We start from the raw sequence: 8,094 nt of genomic DNA on the forward strand, positions 1-8,094 counted from the left end.
CTTGTGTCAATCAAGCAAAGATTGGGCGGCATGTAGCATGAAAGTTGCCATGTCAGTTAAGTAATAGAGCGAGTGTTCACTAGAAAATATGCATTTGAAAATATACACCTGTGGTCAGCAGAAAACTAATGAGAAGAGAAGGCTTTTAAGAGTAAATGTCCCTAAGCATCAAATATAATCGTAAAATCGCGGACACAGCTCAAAATTAGATTTCGCTGATACTTTTTCTATAGATGAGCCTTTGATCCAAACAAAACAAAACGGGGCTAGTTTGTTTTAAAATTCATTTCTTTAAGAGTAATTAAATAAAAAACGTTTGGGTTGGTTTTGAGGCTAATTTGAATCGAAAATTCACAATGGTTCATGGCGTTCTAGTGTTCGTTGAAAATACATTGTAAATCTTTTGTTGCTGGAACTTTATTGTTTGGTCTCTTGAAAATTCAGCAGTGACGAGAAAAGCAGTTATTTTTCTTCCTAAACAACGGTCATGTTTTTTTCTTAAAGTCACCTTCAATACTCTTTTTAAATAGTTTTGAGGTACCTTAAAATAACTTCCTAAAAATCATGTCGGTACGCCAAACTAGGACCTCAAAGATTAAATTGTACGAAAATTGGCTAAAAATAATGTCAACGCAAATGTTATATTTTTCGATCCATGAAACCAGTGAAAAAAATCTAATGAAGTCATTATTTCCCGCAAATGAAAAATGATTGGCCTCACGGTTAAAACATGTCAAAATAATTGCGCATGTAGTAAAGGAAAGAAAATTTGATAGTCTATATCTTGCTTTTGAAACTATTTTAAGGTTTCTGGAGACCAGAAATATTGTTGAATTGCTTATCCTCTTGGTAGATGGACCTTTTCGTTTTCAAGCAGGGCTCACTGCAACAAATAAAAAAATATAAATGTAATAATCTGATTATTTTAGGAAACCCATACTTACAAGGTATAAATGACCAAGGGTGTTTGCTACCACCACCTCTTCTAGCAAGTGACATGACCTTAGGTATTCTATTGCCAGATTAGTTAATATTAGCATTTTTAACAAAAATTAATAATAGGTGTTTGAATGCATAAAAAAAAAATGAATATGTTACTAACCATTCCCCTTAACGATGGAAAATGAAGTAAGTAAATAAATAAACAAATAAACGATGTTATTAATCAATCCCCTTCAAGGGCTAAAATTAACAACAGTTTAACTCTTCCATTGTTTTAGACTCTCATTAGACTCCAGTGAAAAAAAATTATCAACCATGTAAACGAAAATAACCTACCTTGAATTTTAATGCATGTATTTCATTTTCAACCTCAGCACAACTTCTCGCCCAGCTTTTCTTTATGGACTGCAATTCAGTACATTTGCTTACAGCGCTTGCAATAACTTCCTCTTTCGCAAGCCTTTTAGCCCTTGCAAAAGACCCGATGTTAAAACGTCCTTTCCTCGCTTTATGTGCTTTGTCTAAAATCTCTGCGTATGGATCAAACAGCACTAAATTTTACATGACAGAGGCTGATTACATTGGAAACATTGCTATCGTTTCACTTTTTCGAAATATGCCTTATAAAGCCGAAAATATCCCTCAGAAAAACGACGATATAACATGTAAACAACGCCTACCTATTGTTGCCGCTAAAAAAGTCTTCAATTCGTTTTTTCCAATAGTTTTGATATCATCGTAAAGCTCAGGCCTTCCTTGTCAACATGGCGGACAAACAGAAATCATATTTTCCGCCAGTTTTGAATAAAATTCCCATATTTAATCCGACTCTCGCGGTTTTAGGACCATAACGCTTTGCGCGCAAAAAACAAAATGGGAGCGCTTAGCGCGTGAAGGGTGTAAAATCGCCAGTGTGGAAAGCACCCTACATTCTTTAACTCCTCTAAGAACATGACAATCTATAGTGTAGATGTTGCGTTATTTCAAAAAAGGCATTTTTTCATCTGCAGAAAATTCTACCTTACAACTTTTTCCCAAACATTGTTATTTGAAGTGGCATGCTGAATGTTGCATGCGTGGAAAAAATAAAGGTAGGTCACTGAGCAAAATTTCAAGATAAAGACAAATGTTTCCTGCAACTTTTATTTCCGGTTCGTGGAATTTCATTGCCCTTCAACTTCTGGTGTTGTGCGCACACGACTTTTGATAGAGATTTTGACTAACTTTGCTGACTCGTACATGTTAGTTATGGCGTGAATGGGTTATGTGCGCGCGACTTAAAACCCTTTCGAACCTCCTTAAACCAAAAACTAATTTCTTTTGCTGAATTTTAACCCTTTAAGCCCAAGTATCGATAGGCATAGCCAGTAGAATATCTGTAAACAAGACATTCTGCCTGTGGTATGACCATGCCCTTTACTACACCGTTTGTACACATAGGAATATATAAACTAAGGATTGGTCACTCTTGGTGCTTAAAGGGTTAAATATAAAATTTTGGTTTATATCTTGAACAGTGACAAGCAAAAAATCCTGGAAGTAGCATATCAATCAAATGGAACAATTCCAGGGTAAAGGTTTACCAAAGCAGAGCACAAATTTAGAATCCTGTCGATCATAGGGATTGCTCCCTCTTGAGATCCATTAGGGCTAGAAATCAGAAAATCAATTGGTAGGATTCCGCTTAAAATAGTGTATTTTCTCTGAAGAAGGTCTATGATCCTTTCCACATGTATGTGCACATTAGCTATGCTCCGTGTTTCTTCAACCTCAACCAGATCCAGTTGGTCTTTTCCACGTCCGAAGGTAGGAATTGCCAGCTGAGCATGTTTGAACATAAGTAATTCTTGGATGGCAAATCAACGATCTGCCAGGCCAAGATCACCAGGTAGCAATTTGTCTATTATGCCACAGTTCTCTGTCAAAAACTTGTTTGACGTTCTCTCTTCCCAAGCTTTTAAAACAAATGAAATTGTACCCTGTGGAGTTATGCCTATCAAAACCTCTACAGTGTTATGATGCTTGTATGACAAGAATGTTTGTGCTCATGCAAGTAGAATTGATGGTCTGTCAAAAAAAATTTCAAATCAATCAATGATGACTGTAACTTTTTTTCCGAATGACTGTTGAAAACACTGACGCATGGTTCACCACAATGCTTTGCGGTCCGGCCACTTAATAAAGGGTTGAAGCCTGACATCCATCACAATCATCCAAGCCTGGAATGTTCTGGACACAGTAGAAACGGAAACATTAAATCTGTAAGCAAGATCTTCAAAAGGCATTTTTAACTTTAGTTTCATAGTGGTCAAAATAAATTCTTGAAAAGGGGTAAACAGTTGTGATTTACGACTCACAAAAGCAACAATTCAATGGAAAGCAATATTCAGAATGTCAAACAAAGGTAATCCGGTGTAAAACTATACCTTTTTTGTCGTCGTTGTGAAATTCTTTATAGCGGTGCTGTATTTACCAAATAGTCAAACTCCTCCGTTTGAGCACTTGAATCTAACAATTTTTTAGCTAAATTCTCAACTTCTGCTTCAACTTCTTCGGTAAAGCAAATTGAAGAAACTTGCTCACCCGCCTTGTTCAACTTTGGTTTCTTGGCTGCGATTTCCTCCGCTTGGGCAAGTTCTCTGTCCAGCTGCTCTTTTTATTTCCTTTCTTTCTTGTTAGCTCTCTGTCCTCTTTGCGATGCTTTCTTGAGGTTTTTCGCTCAACTCTCTCTTTATGGCCCAGCTTTAATGTAGGGACCCAATCAATGTTAAATCTGTCCCAACTTTTTGCTGCTTTTCCTGACACGAAATGTCGGCCGCAAACTCGATTGTTCTGGAGAATCTCTCCTGTTAAATCATCCCAACTAATACCCTAAATCCACAGTGATTGCCTTTTTTTCGATAATTTCTCAGTTTCTTCTCCTTGATTTGCAACCACTTATGGTACTCGAGAAAAATGTAGAGCTTTATCTCACGTGCTTTTGCTTCCACAACCGACTATCAAGCAAAATACCATTTTCACATAAAGCAGGCAACCTCGTTTGTTTACACTTTTGGTCCACCAATATGGTGGTTTAGCGACAGTTGCTAAGCTTTTTTGTCACATGAGTGAAAACGATCTATTCAGACCAGAAACTCACTTGATCTGCAGATGGCGTCAAAGTAAATCGTACCATTTGGAACACGGAATAACGGCAGAAAACATGCAGAAGACCGCTACCATTTACAGGGACGCAAAAAAAAGATCTCGGTCTGCAACAGCAATCCCAGTCATGCTAGCTGAAGCCATAATAGGATAGATCACATACAATGAACGATCAGATATATTGCAAGGTTTCTGTGGATTGGCAACTGAGAACCCAGATGATCATCATTGTGTTGACAATTTTTCGGTTTACATTGGAAATTATGCTGACGCCTATGATGGATTGGTCAGTGCTTTCAAACAATGCAAGATTGATTCTGATTAATCCACTTGTTTGTTCTCTCCCTAAACTACCAGTCGTCATTATGCCTACCTATAATAGATTTAGTCACGAATTTGCTTATTCCCATTGGTGCCAACTTGGCCAGTTGTTTCATCAGTTCCTTGAACCAGTTCTCGGTCCTCTGATTGGCAACTCTTCTGATGGCGACAGTAGGAGAAGGAAGTTAATGCTTCAGTCAGCAGAGGGTAACACTTATTCAGAGTTCAAACCAATTTCACAAGACCTGGGATTTATCTTTCACGCTACATTGGAGGACAGTCCTAATGAACCAGCAGGGTACAAGGTTCGTGATTTGTGTGACCAGGATGCAATACACAATCACAAAAAGTGGATTAAATGCTCTGGACCATGCAACCAGAATCCTTCACCTTGGCAAGAATCACATGGCCCATATGAACCAGCTGCAACTTGTCACAGAGCTGTTTGAGATACACCAGCGCGGTCTCACAAAGAACAACATCCTGAGAAAGGACCGCCAGAATTGGGCTTCTGTGCAGAAGTTGACTTTTCTAAGGGTGCAGAACTGCCTGCAACAAATTGAGATGGAATTGACGAAACCAGCCGACCGCCAGACGCATCTGGCGCCAGACGCATCTGACTAGTCTGGTACTATGTGGAAATCTTTCTTAGCCCTGTTGCTAACCTATGAACCCGAATTAAGTATGCTGCCCTTGTTTCGCACTTTTTGGGTATTTGGAGGAACATCGTAGTATTGACACTAGGTCTGAATTTAAACAGGCATTTTATTACTCGAGAGTGCTATCAAGACCTTCTCCTTTCCACCCACTTCGCCGTGATGCTGATCTGTTATTATAGGGATAACTTCCCGCATCTGGAGTGCCCTCCTCATCTGACGGGTTTGGAGTCATGTGAAGTATATTTTTGTGCCAACAGTTAGTGGATTGGAACCATCACAATTATACTTAACTTGAAATGCGACATAACCAAACACACATGATCTGATTGGCTTCAAGTGCCCCTAACCCTTCAATTTGTTTTCTTTTGGTAGATTTCCATATCTTTGAAGAACTCATTTTCGAAAAAATTTTTGAGAAATATTGAATCCTTTTTTTTTTTACGAGCGCTACAAGTGAAGGCAGTCTTGTCGATATTTTCACCTATCGTTCGCATTAGTCCCCCACTCGGCCAAATGTGTCCAAACATGGAGCGTGACGTAAGAAAACGACATCATGCAAAAATATCCGAAGATTCGCGGTAATGCTTCAATTGTAAACAGAGAAAATGGTTAAAAAGTGTGTGGTTTTTGGATGCAGCAACTCTCGAAATGTAGAGAAAGGAATCAGCATGCATAAGATTCCTTCTGAATCCTTCTAATGTCCTTTTCTTACGTCACAGCAAAGAAAGTGTCAAATATCAGACGCTTCTCATTGGCTCGTTCCTAATGAGCCCACGAGACAAAAATTTTTCCAGCGGGGCTTTAAGCGTGCAAAAATTTAAAAATTTCAGTAACTTTTAGTGCTCGTAAAAAATAAAGGATTCAATATTTCTAAAAAAAATTTTCGAAAATGAGTTTTTCACAGCTTTGGAAATCTACCAAAAGAAAACAAAATGAAGGGTTAGGGGCACTTTAAATTCAAGCTGATCCCAATGGCCCAAAATTTTTGCAAGCCCGTGTCAAGCAGGAAAACATTTGGTCCAGCCAATACAACATGGCCCATGAACAAGCAGCAAATTTGTCAGATTACCAGGCATGTGGTGCAGAAGTGTCTGCTTGGAAAGAAGTTATGCAGATGGCACGATTGATGGCAAGGATTGTCGGCATGGCTCCACAAGAACCTGGTGCTGGTGGTGAGCAAAGTATATGAAGATTTTGAATTTTTGAATGAAGATTTTGAATTTTTGAAGCATGTTCCACACTTTACTGATATCACACGGTCTTCAGTGATATTCTCTCTTAATTTCTATTTAATATAGATATCATACCAAATGGCCCTTCAAAATATAATTATTTTTACCTAAGATTGACTGCTGATTATTTTTTATAGGAGCTTTTCAACCAAAAAAGGAGAACAAGCTTTCCGTAAATGGTTCTCAAGGATAAATGAAATATGGTCTCTTGTGAAAGGTGTCCCCCTTGTTGCGCTTACTGCAACAGCAACTAAGAAAACCAAAGAGAAAATTATAAAAGCCTTGGAGATGGAAGAAGCTGTCATTCTCAATCAGAATCCCAATAGAACGAACATTGCATATTCTGTCAGTGGGGTGCAAACAACACCTTTGCTCATTTTATAGAGGCTCTGAGAAAGAATGGGACCATCACTGATAGAGTTATTGTTAACTGTCAGACCGTAAAAGTCGTCGTGCATGTTCACGGAGTATTTAAGGGTGACTTAGGAGATGATGTGTATGTCACACAGGGAGATCCTAAGAGCATTAGATATATGTGTATCATTCCAGAATTGATAAACTAAATCAGGAGAACATTGTTTGTGATTTAACCAAATTAGATGGCAACATTAGAATTTTGATTGCGACCATCGTGTATGGAATGGGTGTCAATTTTCAAGGGGTAAAAGCCATAATTCATTATGGCCCTTCAAGGAACATTGAATCATACCACCAGGAGAGTGGCAGGGCAGGGAGAGACATTGTCATTTTGAAAAATTGCGATGATGACATTAAGGATTATGCACACAACAAGATGCTGTGCTGTAGGGCGGCTTTACTTTTGCATTTTGATGGTGATTTAAGTGATTCAGAAAAACCTTGCAAGCCTTAATGTTGTGATGTGCGCCAAAGAGGTTACAAGTGTAAAGGTGATACATGTTTGTTTGTTTATTTTCCATCAATGAAGTCTTCATCTTTACCAGAGCCTGTCTTACAAGGAAGAGACGTCACTTGTAATCAACAGAAAAAGCTTCATGCAAAGTTGGAGTATCTGAAAGCATCATTTTCCAAAGACATTCGTCCCTGCTTTTGTCAAGAATGCTGCCTTATTTTCCTCACCTGAACTTCTGTCTGGTTTTGGTGACACAAATTCATCAGACATTAACAAATTGCCAGAACATTTTTCTGTTGCTGATGTGCACAAGTATGTGGACTTTTGGGATCCAAATGTAGCAACAGAGATAATGGCTGCAATTCAACAAGTTTTTAGGGATGCCAATTATGAAGACAAATTCTCTGAAGAGTAAGATTCAAATTTTTTGATTTTTTTTTCTTGGGGTAATGAGCAAGAAGAAGAGCTTTACCAGGACCCTCCAGAAGAGTTTTTCCTTAACGTAGAAAATTCAGATTCTGATCGTGACATTTACACTGAACTGCAATAAAACAAAAAAAAAACTTGATCAAAGACAACATTGCAGCGACACGAAGTAACTAGGGAGATGTGCAATAATTGAAACCTTCAGCTTTTAGTAGCTGTTAGAAAATATTTTTATGTCAAACTTTATCCCCATTTGTACCAATGAAAATTACAGTAGACAGTTTTTATTATTATGACGTTTTCCTCCAGAACTAATTTTCTGAAGAATGTTTGATGTGCATTTTGAAGTAATCAATGTAAAGTTTGTTAGTACCTGAGCCTTGTAGCAAATATGCAGCTTGTTTGTCAAAAATATCATAAGTAGTCTTTTGTGGACAACAAGTTGTGATGATTTGCAAGCCACTCTTAACTAATTAACTAGACGTGATATTAATATGAA

At 38.0% G+C, this 8,094-nt stretch overlaps 2 pseudogenes; one reads left to right on the forward strand and one right to left on the reverse strand.

Moving 5' to 3' along the window:
* Window positions 1–2,279: 2,279 nt before the first annotated feature.
* Window positions 2,280–4,117, reverse strand: LOC146489401 (uncharacterized; annotated as a pseudogene).
* Window positions 4,118–6,140: 2,023 nt separating this feature from the next.
* Window positions 6,141–7,719, forward strand: LOC146489402 (uncharacterized; annotated as a pseudogene).
* Window positions 7,720–8,094: the final 375 nt, after the last annotated feature.

The sequence above is a fragment of the Pavona decussata genome, unplaced genomic scaffold, assembly GCF_977016875.1.
Source record: "Pavona decussata unplaced genomic scaffold, jaPavDecu1.1 SCAFFOLD_6, whole genome shotgun sequence".
Classification (NCBI taxonomy): Eukaryota; Metazoa; Cnidaria; class Anthozoa; order Scleractinia; family Agariciidae; genus Pavona; species Pavona decussata.